The 22,815-nt window shown below is 42.4% G+C and overlaps 1 pseudogene; it reads right to left on the reverse strand.

Moving 5' to 3' along the window:
* Positions 1 to 19,316: 19,316 nt before the first annotated feature.
* On the reverse strand, positions 19,317 to 21,532 carry LOC134378278 (DCC-interacting protein 13-alpha-like; annotated as a pseudogene).
* Between the last annotated feature and the right edge of the window lie 1,283 nt (positions 21,533 to 22,815).

The following is a 22,815-nucleotide window of genomic DNA, read 5'->3' on the forward strand; positions in this document are numbered from 1 at the left end:
ATTTTTGCTTTTCAAAGCCTCTTATTGTTGAAAGGATGATTTAACACATCAGGTAAAATAGATGATGCAGGAAAGAAAAAAAGAGGGAATGGAATTTAGAGCAGCAGTGGATGGCTTTGGCCTCCTCAGGCAGGTGGGCCACTGCTCCTCAGGCAGTACAAGGAAACAGAGACGGTGATCGGTGGCAGATGAGGTGGCCGTGTGTGAACGTCCTCCTTTCAGTGCTTACATCGTCTCTCTAAGTTAGGAAAGAGTGAACCAGCTAAGAGTGAGCATAGGAGAGCCAGTACCGGAGATCTGAGGAGAGAGAAGGATTGAAATCATTATCTGGCTGATATAAGAACAGTTGTGCTAGGGAAGCGGAGAGTGAATGCCAGCAGCTTTGAGGACCTCCGTGAGGTTTGTAGCCTTGAATTTGAAGTCAGACAAGTCAGTGTGGTTGTGTTTTTTTCTCCAGCCACCTTCTTCAATAGGAACACATGTGTGGAGTTGACAGAAAGGCAAATTGAATTAGAACTGTGATTTAGACAAACCAGTTACCTAAGAGAAGAGAATGGTATGGAATTGAGGATGAATGCAAGGAAATAATGGTAATGATTGATCATTACATTTGAGCTAGATAGGAGGGAAGTGACGACATGAGAGGATGAGGTCACATTGGAAAAGTGGGTGTAATAGACTGTAGGTCTGGTGCTATTTAAGAATGTAAAATCAGGGTCATAGAGGGATATGATAGGCTGATTGCCAAAAATGGTCCTGATTTTCAGTCTCTACTTGGATCCATGCCTCTCCTTGCATGAAGAGGTGGAGTCCATTTCCAGTCTCTTGACTCTAGGCTGGTCTTGTGACTTTCTTTCACTGATGGAATATGATTCAAGTGACAACCTGTCATCTCAGAGCATGAAGCCTTAAGCCCTTCCACTCATTCCCTTGTACCTCTGGCTCTGCTATAGGAACAAGCCTGGGAGATGGGACATCACATGAAGCAGAGCCAAGTAATCCCAACTGAAGCCAACCAAGCTAGCCCACAGCCTACTGCCAGTGGGCCACCAATGAGTAAGACTCCATGAGATCAGCCAAGTGCAGCCTAGCTCGGCACGACTGTCCAACCAGCCCATAGACCCATAATAAAGAGCTGTTATCTAAAGCCACTGAGTTATGGGGTTATATTGTTATAAAACAATAGCTAACTGATAAAAAGGAGGAGCTAGGAAGGGAGAATGCAGTGATTAGAAAGTTAAAACCATGAAAATTGAGACAATGGAGGCATTGCAGTCTTTGGTAGAAACGAGGTTTAGCGTCTGACTGGGAATGAGCGGTTGAGGTAACGTGGAGCATGAGATCATGGGAGAAGAGCTGGAGACTGATCTGTGTGGATGAAAATCACCAATAAGAGTAGTGTCAGAGAGTGTGACACCCTCAAGTAAGCTAAAAAGCCATCCCTATATGGGATCCAAACCCGTGGCCTTGGTGTTATCGGCACCACACTCTCCCAAGTGAGCCACGGGCCGGCCCCTACATATACTAATTTTATCTGTGGTTTAGTGCTGAGAAACCTAGGAACCTGGTCCAAGAGGCTCCAATGAGGAAGTCTTGAGCCAGGGTGCTTAGAAGCCAAAGCCCTGGGAATCCAAGTCCAAGCTTCTACCTAGGGTGGAATAGCCCCAGCCCCAAGACCCAGCACGAGTGGCCCATTTCCTGCAGTGCGGCAGGAGGGCACTCAGCGCTTGCACTCTGTCCCCCCACCCCCGACCTCGAGGGGGCCCCTCACCGTTGAGGCACTCCATCTCTGGCTCCTCGCCCTCTGGCTGCTTCTGCAGCCGCTTGGCTTTGCAGCGCTTCTTGCAGTAGAACATGAGGCCCAGCACAGCAATGATGTAGGCTACAGCAGCACCCACTGACAGCCCAATGGTCTGGATCATCTTGTAAGGGGGAGGGCTGCCTGGGCCCTCCGACTCCTCCAACACAGGCTTGTCTGAGAGACACACAGTTGGGTCTGGGCAGGGACTGCTGATGCAAACCACGTCCTACTTCTCTACTAACCCCTTCCCACCCCACATACGTGACAGCTTCCCAGACACTCGATGGCCTAACCAAGCCAGCGAGACCCGGGAAGGGGCACCACCTTCACTGGCTTTATAGGGAAGGCTCTGAGGGACATAAGGCTAGTGATTCCCGAGCTGGCTGTGCATCAGAACCCAAGACAGGGACACATATAAAAACACCCATGTCACGGCACCACCACCAACCCGCACTATTGGTTAACAAGCTTCCTAAATGACTGGATACTGTGGATCAGGCCCTGGACAGCAGCATTTGGGAACTTCTGCTTTCGGATCCCTGTCATTGCCTGGCACAGAGCAGATTCCTCAATAAATATACCTGCAGAAGGGATCTTCTAGTCTAAGGACCTTCAATGGCCCTTGGAGAGAGAGGTCCCAGAGGACATTAGGGGAACTGAGGAAGAGAGGCCATGGGGGAGACTATGCAGGATCCCCAACTTCCACACATACCCCAGTGGCTTCAACTAAAGGGGCCGACATCACTTCATTTTCATACATTTAAACTTTGTCATACTTTGCCTAGGAAAACAATTCTGCTACTAAACCAAAAAGTTTGAGAACCTCTCATTTAAACCACCTCCATCTTACAGATGCAGAAACAAGACTCCAGAGGGAAAATAACCCCTCCAAGGGCACAGAGCTGGTTAGCAGGAAAGGCCTAGTCCGTGACCTTTCATGGACACATCACCCTCTCTGGGTCTCCAGCCCAAAGGAACCTTGTCCTGCTTTGTCCTGACCTGATCCCCTCCCCACCCACCCAGGGATACGTGTGGCTGCAGCAGGAGCCATTTTTGGAAGAAAACACCCACCTGCTCCCCAACACACACACACACACACACACACCCCAGCCATGGAATGTGAAATATACAACAGCCCAGATCTAAGCAAGGAATCGAAGACTGTGCAGTAGCATGGTAGAGGGGACACAGCTGAATCCCCTCCTCCACCACAAAAATGGTTTAAGTGCCTCTGTGTACAGGGGGCCGATGAGTACAAGAAGAGAACAGTGTTTGGCCCACCACTTCCTGTGCAGGACGTCCCTACCCAGCCATACCCACGACGTAGAGGGGGGCCTCCGTGCGCTTGATGTTGCAGCTGTTGCCCGCGATGCAGGTGTAGCGGCCCGAGTCCTCAGGGGCCACATCATGGATCACCAGGGAGCCGTTCTGGAAGATGTGCATCCTGCCGGGTGAGAAGCCACAATGCTGCCCTCCTGGCCGGCTCCTTGGGAGACAAGGCTGCAGGAGAGGCAGGGCAGGTATGGGAGGGAGGCAGCCCTACCTGGGTCCCAGCTTGGTGGGGTCCAGGATGCGGTCTTTGCCCTTCCACTGAATGAGTGGCTTGGGGTCCCCCTGGGCCTCGCACCGCAGCGAGGCTGTGTGGCGCTGGTACACAGTTGTGCGCTCTGGCTCCACCTTGAAGGTTATGAAAACTGGATGGAAAGAGATTAGCAAGGGGCAGGAAGTGGTGAGCAATGGGGCTGGCCCAGTGCAGGCAGCTGCCCCACCAGGCCTGCCAGCCCTGACCCCAGGGCTCTGCCATGGTCGCACCTGCCACAGTGAGCTGGACGTGGGCACGAATCTGGCCCTGTGGCCCATTGGAGGCAATGCAAGTGTAGTTGCCAGTGTCATCTCGGGTCACCCGGGCAAAGTGCAGGGTCCCAGCATTGTCTGTCACCCACTCTGGAAGGCTGCTCCCATCTACAGAGGCAACAAGGGGAAATTATGGGATGGATCAGAGTTACATGGGTGGCTGGCAATGCCCTCAGTCACTCAGCTCTACTCAAAAACATGCCATCGCCCCTGACTACCCACAGGCGAAGTCCACACTCCTGAACCAGGTGTTGCAAGTCCCTCATTATTTTACTCCTTTTCCAGTTTTCAGTCTTACCTCCTTCTACTGCAGTGTACACCGTTCCACCTCTGCTGAACTGGACTTCTGATCGGCCCAGAGGTGACCTCATTCTCATCCTCATCACCTGTCACACCTCACTCCCAGGACCCATTCCTGCTCTCTGCCACCATCCCAGGCTTCAGATCCACTGGAGCCCCCCCCCCCGCAAAAGCTCCCCCAGACCTGAGCAGCAGAGGCCCCACTTTCTCCTCAGAACATACAGCCCTACTCCCTCACTCTCACAGCTGATGGGAGTGTAAAAACTGTTCCAACCCTTTAAAAAACAATTTGGCAACCTGCGTCAAGGGTTGTAAAAATGTTCATAGCCTTTTATACATAATTATTCCATTTCTGGGACTCTTTCCCAAAGGAAATAAACTTAAATCCAGAAAAAAACCTTTGGCTTAAAGATGTTTATTGCAGCAATAAAACAGGAGGGAGGAGGTAGTTAACAACCCAAATCTCCAACATTTAGGAAATACGTACGTAAATTATGGTACACCTAATCATTGGAATATTATTGCAATCATCAAAACCAATGTTTATGCAGAATATACAAAGACATGGGGTAATGCTTGATAATGTTAAATTAAAAAGGATTTAGATTTACATACAGTTATCTGCATTTTCTATTTCTATGACAAGCAGGTCTCAATCATGTAAGTTTAATAAGTGAAAACTATATGTCCAATAAAACTGCTATGTAAAAACAAAAAGATATGCACTGAAAAAGAAGAGGACACACACCCAAAGATGATGGATAGTGGGATTATGCATTTTTTTCTCCCAAAACTTTCTAAAAGAGCCCCTGTTACTTTCATGTTGCAAAGGATAAACTATTCTGAAAGGGGGAAAGGAGGACTTTACAATGTCTGAAACAATCCAACCTCCTGTTGCCTAGAATCATCTCCTATATGACCCAATGCTGTAATCTGACTGTAGCTAGTGTTAGGGCTAGGTTCGGGTTAGAGCTAGTGTTATGGTGAAAGTTCGGGTGAGGGTTAGGGTGAGGGTTATTGTTAGGTTTACGATTAGGGCTGGGGATAGGGTTCGTGTTAGGGTTAGATTTAGGGTTCGTGTTCGTTTTAGGGTTAGGGATATGGTTACATTTAGGGTTAGGTTTCGTGTGAGGGTTAGGGCTATGGCTAGGGTTAGGGTTAGGGTTATGTTTATGGTTAGGGTTCGGGTTAAGGTTAGAGTTCGGTTTTGTGTTAGGTTTACGGTTAGGGTTTTGGTTTGGGTTAGAGTTAGGTTTAGTTTTAAGTTTAGGATTAGGGTTAGGGTGAGGGTGAGGGTTAGGGTAAGTGTTAGTCCGAGAGTTTGGGTTAGGTTTAGTGTGAGTGTTAGGTTTAGGATTAGGGAGACGGTTAGTGTTAGGGATAGGGTTAGTGTTAAGGTTCGGGTTTTAGTTAGGGTTAAGGTTAGGGTTAGGGTTAGGATTAGGGTTAGTGTTAGGGTTAGGGTTAGGTTAATGTTTGGGTTAGGTGTATGGTTAGGGTTGTGTTAGGGTTAGGGTTAGGGTTAGGGTTAGTGCTAGGCCTAGGGCTAGGGCTAGGGTTAGGGTTAGCGTTACTGTTAGGGTTAGGTTTATAATTAGGGTTAGGGCTAGGGTAAGGGTTAGGGTTAGGGCTAGGCCTAGGGTTATGGTTAGTGCTAGGGTTATGTTTAGGGTTAGGGTTAGTGCTAGGATTAGGGCTACGTTTGGGCCTAGGGCTAGGGTTAGGGATAGGGCTAGGGTTAGGGCTATTGTTAGGTTTCGGTCTATGGTTAGGGTTAGGGCTAGGGTTAGGATTAGGGTTAGGGTTAGAGTTAGCGCTAGGGCTATGTTTAGGGTTAGGTTTAGGGTTAGGGTTAGGGTTAGGGTTAGGGTTAGGTTTATGTTTAGGGTTAGGGTTAGGGCTAGGGTTAGGTTTAGGTTTAGGGTTAGGGCTAGGGTTATGGTTAGTGCTAGTGTTATGTTTAGGGTTAGGGTTAGTGCTAGGATTAGGGCTAGGTTTGGGCCTAGGGCTAGGGTTAGGGATAGGGCTAGGGTTAGGGCTATGGTTAGGTTTCGGTCTATGGTTAGGGTTATGGCTAGGGTTAGGATTAGGGTTAGGGTTAGAGTTAGCGCTAGGGTTATGTTTAGGGTTAGGTTTAGGTTTAGGGTTAGGGTTAGGGTTAGGGTTAGGTTTATGTTTAGGGTTAGGGTTTGGGCTAGGGTTAGGGTTAGGGCTATGGCTAGGGTTACGTTTAGGGCTAGGGCTAGTGTGAGGGCTAGGGGTAGGTTTAGGGTTAAGTTTAGGGTTAGGGTGAGCGCTAGGATTAGGTTTAGGTTTAGGGTTATGGCTACAGTTAAGGTTATGGTTAGGGTTAGGGCTAGGGCTAGGGCTATGGTAAGGGCTATGGTTAGGGCTAGGTCTAGGGCTAGGGCTAGAGCTAGTGCTAGGGCTAAGGTTAGGGTTAGGGTTAGGGATAGAGCTATGGTTAGGGCTATGGTTAGGGCTAGGGATAGTGCTAGGGTTAGGGTTATGGTTAGGGTTACGGCTAGGGTTAAGGTTAGAGTTAGGGTTAGGGTTATGGTTAGGTTTAGGGTTATGGCTACAGTTAGGGTTAGAGTTAGGGTTAGGATTAGGGCTAGGGCTATGGTAAGGGTTATGGTTAGGGCTAGGGCTAGGGATAGGGTTAGGGTTAGGGCTAGGGCTAGGTTTAAGATTAGGGTTAGGGTTAGGGTTAGGGTTAGGGCTACAGTGAGGGTTTGAATTCGGGTTACGGTTAGGGTTATGCTTAGGGTTATGCTTAGGGTTAGGCTTAGGGTTAGGCTTAGGATTAGGGTTACAGTGAGGGTTAGGATTCGGGTCAGGGTTAGGGTTAGGGTTAGGGTTCAGGTTAGTTTTAGGGTTAGGGTTCGGGTTCGGCTTTGGCTTGGGATTAGGGTTAGGGTTAGGATTAGGGTTAGGTTTAGGTTTAGGGTTAGTGCTAGGGTTAGGGCTAGGGTTAGTGCTAGGCTTAGGGCTAGGGTTAGGGTTAGGGTTAGGGTTAGATTTAGGTTTATGGTTAGGGTTCCGGTTTGGGTTCGAGTTAGGTTTAGTTTTAAGGTTAGGATTAGGGTTAGGGTGAGGGTGAGGGTTAGGGTAAATGTTAGTCCGAGAGTTTGGGTTAGGTTTTGTGTGAGGGTTAGGTTTAGGGTTAGGGAGATGGTTACTGTTAGGGATAGGGTTAGTGTTAGTGTTCGGGTTCAGGTTAGGGTTACGGTTACGGTTAGGTTTAGGGTTAGGGTTAGTGCTAGGGTTAGGGTTAGGGTTCGGGCTAGGGTTAGGGTTAGAATTAACGTTACAGTAGGGCTAGGGTTAGGGCTAGGTTCAGGGTTAGGGTTATGGCTAGGGTTAGGTTTAGTGTTAGGGCTAGGGTTAGATTTAGGGTTAGGGTTCGGGCTAGGGTTAGGGTTAGAATTAATGTTACAGTAGGGCTAGGGTTAGGGCTAGGTTCGGGGTTAGGGTTAGGGCTAGGGTTAGGTTTAGTGTTAGGGCTAGGGTGAGATTTAGGGTTAGGGTTCGGGCTAGGGTTAGGGTTAGAATTAACGTTACAGTAGGGCTAGGTTCAGGGTTAGGGTTAGGGCTAGGAGTAGGGTTACGGTTAAGGTTCGAGTATTTTTTCGAGTTAGGTTTAGGTTTAAGTTTAGAATTAGGGTTAGGTTTAGGGTGAGGTTTAGCGTTAGGGTTAGAGAGACGGTTAGTGTTAAGGATTGGGTTAGTGTTAGGGTTCGGGTTATTCTTAGGGTTAAGGCCAGGACTCGATGTAGGGTTAGGGTTACGGTAAGGGTTCGGGTTAGGGTTAGGGTTAGGGTTTGGGTTAGGGCTAGGTTCGGGTTAGGGCTAGTGTTAGCGTGAAAGTTCGGGTCAGGGTTAGGGTGAGGGTTATTGTTAGGTTAACGATTAGGGCTGGGGTAAGGGTTCGTGTTAGGGTTAGATTTAGGGTTCGTGTTCAGTTTAGGGTTTGGGATATGGTTACATTTCGGGTTATATTTCGTGTTAGGTTTAGGGTTCGGGTGAGGGTTAGGGTTAGGGTTAGGTTTAGTCCTAGGGTTAGTGGTAGGGTTAGGTTATGGTTAGGGCTAGGGCTAGGGTTAGGGTTAGGGTTATTGTTAGGGTTATGGTTAGGGTTAGGTTTAGGATTAGGGTTAGTGCTAGGGTTAGGACTAGGTTTAGGGTTAGGGTTAGGGTTATGGTTAGGGTTTGGGTTAGGGTTAGGGTTTGCTTTTGCGTTAGGTATAGGGTAAGGGTTAGGGTTAGATTTAGGTTTATGGTAAGGGTTCGGGTTTCGGTTCGAGTTAGGTTTAGTTTTGAGGTTAGGATTTGGGTTAGGGTGAGGGCGAGGGTTAGGCTAAGTGTTAGTCCGAGAGTTTGGGTTAGGTTTAGTGTGAGGGTTAGTTTTAGCGTTAGGGAGACTGTTAGTGTTAGGGATAGGGTTAGTTTTAGGGTTTGGGTTTTTGTTAGGGTTAAGGCTAGGGTTAGGGTTAGGGTTAGGGTTAGGGTTAGGTTAATGTTTGGGTTAGGTGCATGGTTAGGGTTAGGGTTAGTGTTAGGGTTAGGGTTAGGGTTAGGGATAGGGCCAGGGTTAGGGTTAGGGTTAGGGCTAGGGCTAGGGTTAAGTTTAGGGTTTGGTTTAGGGTTAAGGTTAGGGTTAGTGTTACGTTTAGGGTTAGGGTTTGGGTTAGGTTTAGGGCTAGGGTTAAGTTTAGGGTTAGTGTTAGGTCTAGGTTTAGGGTTAGGGCTTGTTTTAGTGTCAAGGTTCGGGTGAGGGTTAGGCTGAGGGTTATGGTTATGTTTACGATTAGGACTGAGGTTAGGGTTGGTGTTAGTGTTAGATTTAGGGTTCGTGTTCAGTTTAGGGTTAGGGATAGTGTTACATTTAATGTTAGGTTTTGTGTTAGGTTTAGGATTTGGGTGATGGTTAGGGTTAGGGTTAGGTTTAGGGCTAGGGTTAGGTTAGGATTAGGGAGACGGTTAGTGTTAGGGATAGGGTTAGTGTTAGGGTTCGGGTTTTATTTAGGGTTAAGGCTAGGGTTAGGGTTAGGATTAGGGTTAGGGTTAGGGTTAGGTTAATGTTTGGGTTAGGTGTATGGTTAGGGTTGTGTTAGGGTTAGGGTTCGTGCTAGGTCTAGGTCTATGGCTAGGGTTAGGGTTAGCGTTACTGTTAGGGTTAGGTTTATGATTAGGGTTAGGGCTAGGGTTTGGGCTAGGTTTAAGTTTAGGGCTAGGGATAGGGTTAGGGCTAGGGTTAGGGTTAGGCCCAGGGTTAGGGTTAGAGCTAGGGTTAGGGTTAGGGTTAGCGTTAGGTTTATGTTTTGGGTTAGGGCTAGGGTTATGGTAAGTGGTAGGGTTATGTTTAGGGTTAGGGTTAGTGCTAGGAGTAGGGCTCGGTTTGGGCCTAGGGCTAGGTTTAGGGATAGGGCTAGGGTTAGGGCTATGGTTAGTTTTCGGTCTAGGGTTAGGGTTAGGGTTCGAGTTAGGGCTAGGGTTATGTTTAGGGTTAGGTTTAGGGTTAGGGTTTGGGCTAGGGTTAGGGGTACATTTAGGGCTAGGTCTAGTGTGAGGGCTAGGGGTAGGTTTAGGGTTAAAATTAGGGTTAAGGTGAGCGCTAGGGTTAGGTTTAGGTTTAGGGTTATGGCTACAGTTATGGCTAGGTTTAGGGTTAGGGCTAGTGCTAGGGGTAGGGCTATGGTAAGGGCTATGGTTAGGGCTAGGTCTAGGGCTAGGGATATTGCTAGGGTTAGGGTTATGGTTAGGGTTAGAGTTCGGGTTACAATGAGGGTTAGGATTCAGGTTAGGGTTAGGGTTAGTGTTTGGGTTCGGTTTAGAGTTAGGGTTAGGGTTTGGGTTCGGGTTCGGGTTCGGGTTTAGTTTCGGGTTTTGGTTTGGGTTAGGATTAGAGTTCGGGTTCTGGTCGGGTTAGGGTTAGGGTTCAGGTTCGGTTTAGTCTTAGGTTTAGGGTTAGGGTTGGGGTTAGGGTTAGGGTTAGGGTTAAGTTTAGGGTTAAGTTTATGGTTCGAGTTAGGGTTAGGGTTCGGGTTCAGCTTCGAGTTCGGTTCAAGGTTCGGGTTCGGGTTTGGGTTGGGTTAGTTTTAGGGTTAGGGTTAGGGTTAGTTTTAGGGAATGCAGTAAAGTTAACACACCCAAATGCTAAGGCAACCAGGCTGATTGAACAAACGGTTTGAACGTGGTTCCCTCGGTTGGTTCTGCCAGTGCTGCATCGGGGCCCACAAGCGTCATGCAGGCCAAGACTGCAGAGGGAGACCACAGAGTGGAGTTGAACATCCTCCCGGGGCAGGCATCTGAGAGAGAGGACACTTGACAAACCCCAAGTTTTCTCACCGGAATTTCCAGCGACCTGTGTGTGTGTGTGCATTTGTGTACTATTATCTATTGTATACTTTCCAGTTACTTACTTTTCCCTGTAACCTAGAATCCTACGAGCTTCTAAAGGAGTGGAGGTGACTTATCCTGACCATTCAGTACAAGAAAAATGTCACGGAGTGCTAGGAGGGGACATGCCTCTCTAATGAAGTGGCCCGCAGAATAATTACCTGAGGAACTAAGTTCTGAAAGGATGCACTGACATAGGTGTTGGAATTATATTCAGTTAATTATACTTATTTTTTTAATGTAATTCCCATTTGATCAAATTTATTTTTTTACTAAAGCATAGTTGATTATACATATTTTGGGGTTACAGTGTTGACTCTCAGTATTTGTGTGCAATGTGATGATCAAATCAATATTGTTAGCATATTCATTATTACAAACCAAAATTATCCTTTGTGTCCCTTACCCAATTTTCCCCTCTCCCCTTCCCCTTTTCCACCTCTAGTAACCATAGGCTTGTTCTCTCCTCCTGAAAGTTCAAAGTGCTACTGTGGTTTGTCCTTCCTTCCTTCCTTCCTTCCTTCCTTCCTTCCTTCCTTCCTTCCTTCCTTCCTTCCTTCCTTCCTTCCTTCCTTCCTTCCTTCCTTCCTTCCTTCCTTCCTTCCTTCCTTCCTTCCTTCCATTAGCTCTCACATATAAGTGAGAACATGAGGTATTTCTCCTTCTGTGCCTGGCTTATCTCACTTAACATAATTTTCTCTAAGTGCATCCACATTGCTGCGAATGGCAGTCTTTCATTCTTTTTTATAGCAGAGTAGTATTCCATTGTATAAATATACCTCACTTTCCTTATCCACTCATCTGACGATGGGCATTTAGGTTGGTTCCAACTCTTGGCTATTGTAAATAGAGCTGCAATCGACATGGGAATACAGGTGTCCCTTTGACATGGTGATATCCATTCCTTTGTGTGTACACCCAGCAGTAGGATAGCTGGGTCACATAGCAGTTCTATCTGTCGTTGTTTGAGAAACCTCCATACTGTTTTCCATAATGGCTGCACCATTTTACAGTCCCACTAACAGAGTAGGTAGGTTCCCCTTTCTCTGCATTCTCGCCAGCATTTGTTATTTGTCTTTCTGATAATAGCCAGTCTAACTGGGGTGAGATATCTCAATGTGGTGTGGATTTGCATTTCCCAAATGCTGAATGATGTTGAGCAGTTTTTCTTGTGTCTGTTGGCCATTCATATATCATCCTTTGAGAAATGCCTGTGCAGCTCCTTTGCCTGTTTTTTAATTGGGTTACTTGTTTTTTTTATTGTTAAGTTATTTGAGTTCCTTGTATATTCTGAATATTAATCCTTTGTCAGATGCATAGTTTGAAAATGCTTTCTCCCACTCTGCTGGCTGTCTTTGTGCTCTGTTAATTGTTTCTTCTGCTGTGTAGAAGTTTTTTAGTTTGATATAACTCCATTTCTTTATTTTTCCTTTTGTTACCTGTGCTTTGTGGGTGTATTCCTAAGTCTTTGTGTAGTCCTACTTTCTGAAGTGTTTCCCCTAGGTTCTCTTTCAGGAGTTTTTTTGCTTCAGGAAGAATATTTAATTCTTTAATCCATTTTGAGTTGATTTTGGTACATGGTGAGAGGTATGGCTCTAGTTTCAATCTTCTACATATGGATGCTCAATTTTCCCAGCACCATGTATCAAAGAGGCAGTCTTTTCCCCAGTGTATGTTCTTGGTGCCTTTGTCAAAGACCAGTTGGCTATAGGTAGGTGGGCTGATTTCTGGGTTCTCTATTCTGTCTCATTGGCCCATGTATCTGTTTTTATGCCAGTACCATGCTGTTTTGTTTACTATAGCTCTGTAGTACAATTTGAAGTCAATTAGCATTATGCCTCCAGCTTTATTTCTTTTGCTCAGGATTGTTTTGGCTATTCAGAGTCTTTTGTTGTTCCATATGAATGTTAGGATTGTTTTTTCTATTTCTGTGAAGAGTGTCATTGGTATTTTGATGGTGATTTCATTGAATCTGTAGATCACTTTGGGTAGTATGGGCATTTTCACAATGTTAATTTTTCCAATCCAAGAGCATGGAATGTCTTTCCACATTTTTGTGTCCTCTTCACTTTCTTTCAGAAGTGATTTTTAGTTCCCAATTAGAGGTCTTTCCCCTCCTTGGTTAAATTGATACCTAAGTATTTTACTTTTTTAGTGAATATTTTAAATCGGCTTGCTTTCTTAATTTATTTTTCTGCTAGTTCATTATTGAGTATTAAAATGCTACCAATTTTTGCATGGTGATTTTGTATCCTGCAACATGACTGAAATTGTTTATCAGCTCTAGTAGTTTTTTGGTAGAGTCTTTTACGGTTTTCTATGTATAAGATCATGTCATCTGGGCCAATCCCGTGGCTCACTCAGGAGAGTGTGGCGGTGGGAGTGCAGCAGTGCTCCAGCCACGGGTTTGGATCCTATATATGGATGGCCAGTGCGCTCACTGGCTGAGTGCGGTGCAGGCGACACCAAGCCAAGGGTTGCGATCCCCTTACTGGTCACAAAAAAAGAAAAAGAAAAAAAAGATCATGTCATCTGAAAAGAGGGACAGTTTGAATTCATCTTTTCCAATCTGGATGCCCTTTATTTCCTTCTCTTTTCTGACTGCTCTGGCTAGTACTTCCAATTCTATGTTAAATAGGAGTGGTGAGGATGGGCATCCTTATCTTTTTCCTATTCTTAAGGGAAAAGCTGAAACCTTTTTTCCATTCAGGATTATACTGGTGATGGTTTGTTGTATTGGCCTTTACTGTGTTGAGATACTTTCCTTCTGTATTAGTCTGTTTCTATTTCTTATAACAAAATACATGGAACTGGGTATTTTATAAAGAAAAAAAATGGATTGCTTACAGTTTCTGATACTGGGAAGTCCAAAGTCCAGGGAACACAGCTGGTGAAGGTTGTGGTGGTGGTGACAGTGATGGCACGGTATCACACTACAAAAATGGCAGAGCAGAAAGAGCAGCAAGATAGACTCTCCTCTTCATTTAAAGCCCTCTGAACCGTGCCCCTGACCACCATTTTTAATTCATTCACAACAGCACGGTCCTACAATTTAATCACCTCTTCATGGCACCACCTTTCAATTACCATAATAAGATTATTTACCCTCAGCAGTTACAGTGGGGATTAAGCTTCCAATGAATGAACCCTGGGGGACATAATTTAATCAATCCACAGTACCTTCTATACCTAATTTGCTAAGAGCCTATATCATGAACAGATGTTGAAATTTGTCAAATGTGTTTTCTGTGTTCATTGAAGTAATCATATGGTTTTTCTCCTTGCTTTTATTGATGTGGTGTATCACATTTTTAAATTTGTGGATGTTGAACCATCCTTGCCTCTCTGGATTAATCCCACTAGATCATGATGTATAATTTTTTTTTTGACTGTACAAAAATCATTAACTTTATTGTACATTAAAAAATCTTCTAACATACTTTCTGAAGCTTTGTCAGCAAATACCTATTTTGACAAAATGAAAAAATAAGTTCTTCACCCCACACGTATACCATGATCACATAAAGTTGAGTTCTTCAAATCCAATTCTAAAAGGAAATGTTGCCGAATTTTAATTGTATGCTGCATGATTGATAGTATCAGCGAAATAAGAATTACCAAATTCACTTACATTATGAAATCACCAAATATACAAAGAAATTTTGCACATTAGTTATAACTTAATCCCCAGTTCTCATATTAACTGAAGTAAATTACATATGAATGCAGCCACAAAACATTGGTTAAAAAGTATAACATGATTCCACTTTATGTATTATTATTTATGTATTAAAACTTTCTGTATTAATTAATGTGGAAGAACAAAATTTCCTGAAAAGAGTAAGCCAAACTTGATAAAAATAAAATGAAGGATTTGTGTGCTACAATTGGTGTATTTAAATATTTAAAGTACAATCTGAATGCTAGGAGGTTGTCGTCTAAATCAACATTAATGTTTTCATTTTATTCAGGTGGCAGAAGGTTTTGCAATGCATTAGCTCTTAGGTCTTGTCAGCACTTGTAACGGTATCCAAATTTTAAATATTGTGGTTCATAGATATCACTCAAAATTAACTCAGATACTTTACCTCTAAGGTTATATGTTACCTAGATGTTATGCACACCCTCCTCTCTCCCAAGCATAATGGAAATAAATTTACCATCTCTAGATTGTGAAGCCTGAGAATTCTTTTGAATTTAAACATGAAGTAATCATTGCAGACATGGCAAAAACCAGACTAGCTCTGAGGACTCTGTTCAAGGTAACAGTTTCAGTCCCTTAATAGAAAGTTTTCAGAAATTTAAAGGACAGAAGGAATAACTGGTTTCCCATCTACTGACTTCATTACCATAGTTACAAAAGTACTGTTCTTGTAGGTAACAGAACGCACAGCAGAATTAGGTAGGCTTAATTTCTTTCCTTTCAAAAAAGCAGTTTTGTTAATTTCTAAATACCATTAAGTATAAATTTGAATCTGAAAAAGATATCTCAAAATCTAATCCAATCACCATCAAAGCATCCCAGAGCTAGAAGGGATTTCAAAGGATACCAGAACAAGATTAGCTTTAACATTAGGCACAAACACATGGGAACCTTAATTAAAGAGAGAGCTTATTAAGGTTGATGCTTAAATATCTGCAGTAATGGAATAGTTCATATAGTTCAACAGTAATGGAACAGAAATTGAATCATCTAAAATTGTTCAATCCACTCATGACTTCTATTTGGCACTGGAATGCATTTTTTTTTTTTTTTTTTTTTTAAATTTTATTTTGTCGATATACATTGTAGCTGATTAATACTCCCCATTACCAAAACCTCCCTCCCTTCTCCCTCCCCCCTCCCCCCCAACCATGTCCTTTCTGTTTGTTTGTTGTATCAACTTCAAATAATTGTGGTTGTTATATCTTCTTCCCCCCCCCCCCCGGTTTGTGTGTGTATGTGTGTATGTGTGTGTGTGAATTTATACATTAATTTTTAGCTCCCACCAATAAGTGAGAACATGTGGTATTTCTCTTTCTGTGCCTGACTTGTTTCACTTAATATAATTCTCTCAAGGTCCATCCATGTTGTTGCAAATGGCAGTATTTCATTCGTTTTTATAGCTGAGTAGTATTCCATTGTGTAGATGTACCACATTTTCCGTATCCACTCATCTGATGATGGGCATTTGGGCTGGTTCCAACTCTTGGCTATTGTAAAGAGTGCTGCGATGAACAATGGGGAACAGGTATACCTTCGACTTGATGATTTCCATTCCTCTGGGTATATTCCCAACAGTGGGATGGCTGGGTCGTATGGTAGATCTATTTGCAATTGTTTAAGGAACCTCCATACCATTTTCCATAGACGCTGCACCATTTTGCAGTCCCACCAACAATGTATGAGAGTTCCTTTTTCTCCGCAGCCTCGCCAGCATTTAATGTTCATAGTCTTTTGGATTTTAGCCATCCTAACTGGGGTTAGATGGTATCTCAATGTGGTTTTGATTTGCATTTCCCGGATGCTGAGTGATGTTGAGCATTTTTTCATATGTCTGTTGGCCATTTGGATATCTTCCTTAGAGAAATGCCTACTTAGCTCTTTTGCCCATTTTTTAATTGGGTTGCTTGTTTTCTTCTTGTAAAGTTGTTTGAGTTCCTTATATATTCTGGATATTAATCCTTTGTCAGATGTATATTTTGCAAATATTTTCTCCCACTCTGTTGGTTGTCTTTTAACTCTTTTAATTGTTTCTTTTGCTGTGCAGAAGCTTTTTAGTTTGATATAATCCCATTTGTTTATTTTTCCTTTGGTTGCCCGTGCTTTTGGGGTCGTATTCATGAAGTCTGTGCCCAGTCCTATTTCCTGAAGTGTTTCCCCTATGTTTTCTTTAAGAAGTTTTATTGTCTCAGGGTGTATATTTAAATCCTTAATCCATTTTGAGTTGATTTTAGTATATGGTGAGAGGTATGGATCTAGTTTCATTCTCCTGCATATCGATATCCAGTTATCCCAGCACCACTTGCTGAAGAGGCAGTCCCTTCCCCAGTGAATAGGCTTGGTGCCTTTGTCAAAGATCAGATGGCAGTAAGTGTGTGGGTTGATTTCTGGATTCTCTATTCTATTCCATTGGTCAGTGTGTCTGTTTTTATGCCAGTACCATACTGTTTTGGTTATTATAGCTTTGTAGTATAGCTTAAAATCAGGTAGTGTTATGCCTCCAGCTTTATTTTTTTGGCTCAGCATTGCTTTGGCTATGCGTGGTCTTTTATTGTTCCATATAAATGTCTGAATAGTTTTTTCCATTTCTGAGAAAAATGTCTGTTGGAAGTACTAGCCAGAGCAATCAGAGAAGAGAAGGAAATAAAGGGCATCCAGATTGGAAAAGATGAAGTCAAACTGTCCCTGTTTGCAGATGACATGATCCTATATATCGAACAGCCTAAAACCTCTACAAAAAAACTGTTGGAATTGATAAATGATTTCAGCACAGTAGCAGGATACAAAATCAACACACAAAAATCAGTAGCATTTCTTTTCTCCAATAGTGAACATGCAGAACGAGAAATCAAGAAAGCCTGCCCATTTACAATAGCCACCAAAAAAATAAAATACTTAGGAATTGAGTTAACCAAGGAGGTGAAAAATCTCTATAATGAGAACTACAAACCACTGCTGAGGGAAATTAGAGAGGATACAAGAAGATGGAAAGATATTCCATGTTCTTGGATTGGAAGAATCAACATAGTGAAAATGTCCATACTACCCAAAGTGATATACAAATTCAATGCAATCCCCATCAAAATTGGCACTGGAATGCATTTTGGTCTGGCCCATGGACATGGGTGTATTATTGTGGAAATTCCTGTGAAAACATGACTTGAAAGGAACATATCTGTTGAGCGTCACTAGGTCTCCAGTGCCATGAATAACTCTAGCCCACACTTTGACCCAGAGTGCAAAGTGCAACAGTTTGCTGCATGCATAGCACCCGCTTAGTGAAACTGCCTCCTAATGATGACCACCTTCCCTGTAGGGTGGCAGCTTTCATCTAAACTAAGTGAGGTGACAATTTGTAGTATAAACAAAAGACATACTGAAAGCCCACTTATCTCAAAAAGGTCTTAAAAGCAGGACTTGCCATGACTAATCAAGTGCTGACCACAGAAGACATTTCAATGTCAACAAAAGGAATGATACACTATAAAGAAAGCATTCCCCTTGGTAAACACAAACTTTTTATCAGAAAGTATTCCATAAAATCCTACTTTTTAATATATGTTTTGGTAACATAAGGCTTCAACAAGTATTAAATAATCATTACTCCCATTTGGCACATGGATAAAAAAAATCATGATCCTAATTATCTATCCTACTCCTACAGAAAACAGCATAACAGTGTGAGACAGCTGCGCTATTTTTTGTCAACAAAAACAAATGCCATTTCTAGTACAAAACTAAGAAGAAAAAACTATTTCAAAAAACAAAAGGCTTTCCCTTATGAAATTAGCCTTAGTGGTTAACCTTTTGAAAATCTGTAAATGTATAACTATGTAAAACATTTTACTCAATATATTTAACTTGTGTATATATACTTTTACATGTGAAACACATGAACATAATTTCTAAAAGCAATGTTAAAAATTTGATTAAAGAAATCAAGGTTTGACATACAAGCTAGGCAATAGAGAAATGTCATTTTAACCTTGGCACCAGGCTAAAATCCTTCCTTGGTTAACTTCTCCTATACTATACCAGGCATTCAGTTTTTTTTTCAGTCTTTCATGGAATTAGACCCTTTACTCATCTGAAGAGTAAAAGTATTTACAATAATTAGTTCAAAATATTTTATTCTTATACATTAGTTATTTGTCTTTGTGGATATAAAGTGGTGATTCAGTATTTTATCAAAACATGGGACTATGAAAATACTAGGAATATCAGTCTGAAATTTAAAAGATTACATTTTCTAAATGAAACTCTGGGAATTTTTACTTTAAGCAGAAAACAATTGTTATAGAATTTCTTTTGAAAGGTCCCTTGATTTTTCAATAAAAATTATTTCACACAATGCAGAAAATACAATTTATCATCCTGTTAACAATATCTTTACATGTCAATCGTAATCTAAAATGTACTTGAACAAAAAAGAATCTTTTAATACATTCCAAAATCTTATTTTAACCATTACTGCTCTGTAGCAATAACTGAAATCCCAACCTGAGAACTAAGAGTGAGATAATTAAATGCCAAGGGCTGTATCAATCTTGAACCGAACACACTTAAGTGTCTTTCCCACGGCCTCAGGTGTAGGACATCAGAGACGTGTGAGCCATCCAAGAAAGTGCCCTGAAACCAACAGTACCACCTGCCATAATTTGAAACCTTAAGTCTAAAATCTCTGTTCTATTTCTTTTTTCCAATTTAAGGGGAATTTATTGATATTAATAGGGAAAGTTCTATCGCACATATAATATTGTTAAAATATCTGCAAACTTGTAGAATTCTCTGTATAAAGGTTTTGAACTTATTCAGTTGAATGCTTCCTCACTACAAGCACAATGTTCCTAAAGAAAGAGAGGGAGCATATCCATAAATATTTGAACCTAAAGAACAAATGATTTCTTATGGTCATAACCAATTACAATGCAAGATAAAAATTTCACAATCTGAAGGAAAAAATGCCTGAGCAAGTACTTCCTCAGCAATCTACTTCGGGGAGATGAGCAGGCTTCTGTTAGACATGTGGAATTTAATATTAATGCATAGTATAGTGATTTTTAAGGGAAAAACATCAATGCAAACCTAAGTCAGCAAGTTCAATCTTACTGTTTTAAATGAAGCTAAAACAAACCAGCAAATACAAAGCTTAGTCTCCTCCTGGATATTTCAACATAGTTGTTACCTTGTACCATTTCACCACAGAAATTGTCGAATTCCAAGGGGGGAATATTCAATCAAAAAGCAAGGATAAGTTTATGCTTCTGACCTCTCTTCTTCGCTTCTTCTCCCAATCGCTCTCTTCTGACGGCTGCTGCTAAGGACGACAAACTGCCCCTCACTACTGGCGTCGTTTGTTCTACTGGAAGCAGCTATCAACCGACGTTGCTCTTCCAAGCCCTTTTCAATTTGCTTTTGCTTACTGAGTTCTTTCTGTTGCTTCTCTTCCACTCTCTCTATTCCTTCTTGTTTTTCTGACGCCCTGCGATCCAGTTCGGCATGCAAAGCTATCTGCTTTGCCGTCCAACAGAATCACAAATCTTTCCCCCTCGTTGTTTGATTCAAATATATAACAGACTGATGACAGATTCCTTTCACTTCTCCCTCCTGACGTCCGAAGAACAAATCCAAAAAGCCGCTTCTTTTCCTGGTGTGCAGCATACGAAACTACACAGGGTAATAGACACGTGAGCCTTGTGACTTGTGTTTGTGGATCAATTAACTTGAAACAGTCACAAGTCACTAATAAATGTGATTCTGTCATACGAAAGATGTTACGGGCGGCCCGGGCAGCTAAGATTTGGCGCATTGTTTCATAAACAAGATCTGATGGTCATCTGGTTTCACCTCCATAGACCCGAGGAATCGAACAATAAGTAACTGATGAAGAATAGAATCTTCGGTTTCAGAGTTTGTGCTTCCTGCAGATTCTCCACGTGGATTCGTGCACCTGCCTCCCTGGCCAGAGGCTGCTGCTTGGCCAGGCTGATCGTCACGCACAGGAGAAATGACGTCGGACTGTGCTGGAGTGTCCGGGGCAACAAGACAATCTAGAGAGAGGGCAGCCAGATCTGTGCACTCAGATCCCAAGGATCCCGAACTGCTGGTTCGAGCTGTTGATGGCCGAGAGTGTCCTGCTGGCTGTAGGCTTTCGTGCTTCTGCAGGAAAGATGGGGAAGGAGTGACAGCTTCCGGAGCAGACGGACTTACTCGTGCAGCAGTTTCCTCTGGATTTTCACTTCAGTAGATTTGTTTAGATATGTTGTTTATTGTACAGATCCACTCTTCATGGTCTTTTTTACTCTCTGCTTGTAAAATTGAAGATTTTTTTTCCGTCAAAAGAAGTGATCTGAAAACAGTATCGCCTGTCTTCACAGTCCACAGCCATCACTGCACAGTTGTCTGTGTGCATGGCCAGGCCTCCTGCTACATCCCCACGGGCTTGGCTCATTAAATTTCCACCCTGCGTGAAGTAAAACTGTCTGTCCCAGGTAGATGACACCAAGCCTGTTTTATTTCTAGCATGAAGGTATCCAGCCTTTCGGGTTAAGTTTCGATTAACAGGAAATTTGGTGAGGTCTGGGTCAGGCACATATGAGGGGTCACTGGCTACTTCCAAATCCTCTATTATCTGTTGCACGGTCTCTACGTCACTGTCCATTTCCCTGCGAACATTCTGCACACTTGTCCCAATATTAGCTAAAAATTCTTCCAGTTGTTCACTGAGATTTTCAGAACCCATCTGAAAGAAACTTATCTGATCTTGCATGTACCCAAGTAGAGGTTCTAACAATGTTGTCTTTTTCTTGTCCTGAAGAGTATTTAATGCACAAAAATAATGCATCATGGTCTGGTGTTGTTTCTTTCTGGAAGTGTACACATCTTCTGTTACTTCATATTTCACCTTGTCATTTTCTCTTTTTTTTTGACAATCGGCTCTATCTGTTAATTGCAGCATCATGATCATTACTGGCAATCTGAAACACTTCCTTTAATGTTAATATTTCTTTCAGATCTCTTTCTTTAAACTGGGTAATGGGGAACAGAATGGCATGAGCAAGTTGAGTTGAAAGTACCTCATGACAAGAGCTAAGTTCATCTATAACTTTTGAAAACTGTTGTAAAGTAGAGCTCATAACCTCATCATCACCCCCCAGTGGAAAACGCTGTTTTTCATATTCTTTTAAAAGTTTTGAAGTCAGGTGTGTTGCTGCACTTAATTCATTCTGTGCATCATAAATCCGATGCATAGCTTGATACAGTTCGTTCATATAGTTGGAAATAGCTGCAGCATCTTCTTCAAATACACCCAGGAAAGACCTTGTCTGCGGGCTGTCCTCCAGCGTCTCCTCTATGGGCAGCTTGTCGGTCCCCTGGCCTTGTGGACGAAGCGACCGCCCACAGGTCCCCGCGCCCGCAGCAGCAGCAGCAGCTGACCCCCACCCGCTCTCCTGCAGCAGGCTCTGTGCCATCCATGATGTATAATTTTTTTGATGTGTTGTTGCTGTATTCTGATTGTGGATATTTTGTTGAGGATTTCTGTATATATGTTCATCACAGATATCAGTCTGTAATTTTCTTTTTTTATTTGATCTTTGTCTGGTTTGGGTATCATGGTGATGCTGGCCTCTTAGAGTGGATTTGGGAGAGTGGCCTCTGTTTCAACTTTTTGGAATAGTTTGAACAGAATTGGTATTACTTCCTTTTTAAAGCCTTGGTAGAATTCAGCAGTAAAGCCATTCAGTCCTGGGCTTTTCTTTGTTGGGAGACAGCTGATTACTGCTTCAATATCATTGCTTGTTGTTGGTCTGTTCGGGTTTTCTTTTTTTTTTTTTTTCTTAGTTCAGTCTTGGTAGTTTGCATTTGTCCAGAAATTTATCCATTTCCTCCGGGTTTTCATATCTGTTGGCTCTAGTCATTTATAATAGTCTTTAATGATTCTTCATATTTTTTTGGTATCGGTTGTAGCATCTCCATTTTCATTTGTAATTTTTCTTATTTGAGTCTTCTCTCTATTTTGTTGCTGTTGTAAGTCATGCTAATGGATTGTCTATTTTGCTTATCTTCTCAAAAAACCAACTTTTTATTTCATTGATCTTTTGCATAGTTTTTTTGGTCTCTATTTCATTTAGTTCTGCTCTGATCTTAATTATTTCTTTCCATCTACTACTTTTAGGATTGAATTGTTCTTGTTTTTCTAGTTCTTTGAGTAGTAATGTTAGGCTGTTTATTTGAAGTATTCTATTCTTTTGATGTAAGTGTTTATTGCAATAAACTTCCCTCTTCATACTACTTTTGCAGTTTCCACAGGTTTTGGTATCATGTATCTTTATTTTAATTTATGTCAGGAAATGTTTTGATTTCTTGTTTAATTTCTTCTCGAACCCACAGGTCATTAGAGAGCCTATTGTTTAGTTCTCATGCACTTGAGTAGTTTCCAAAGTTTTTCTTGTTATTAAGTTCCAGTTTTAATCTGTTGTGGTCTGAAAAGATACTTGAAATGCTCGTGATTTTTAAAAATTTGCTGATACTTGATTTGTGACCTACCTAACATGTGGTCTATCCTGGAGAATGTTCTATGGGCTGATGAGAAGAATGTATATTCTGTAGTTGTTGCATAAAATGTTCTGTAGATATCTACCAGGTCAAATTTGTCTAAAGTATAGTTTAAACCCTGTGGTTGTCTGCTGATTTATTGCCTAGATGATCTGTCCCATGCTGAGAGAGGTGTGTTTGGGTCACCCACTATTATTGT

The sequence above is a fragment of the Cynocephalus volans genome, chromosome 5 (assembly GCF_027409185.1).
Source record: "Cynocephalus volans isolate mCynVol1 chromosome 5, mCynVol1.pri, whole genome shotgun sequence".
Taxonomy (NCBI): domain Eukaryota; kingdom Metazoa; phylum Chordata; class Mammalia; order Dermoptera; family Cynocephalidae; genus Cynocephalus; species Cynocephalus volans.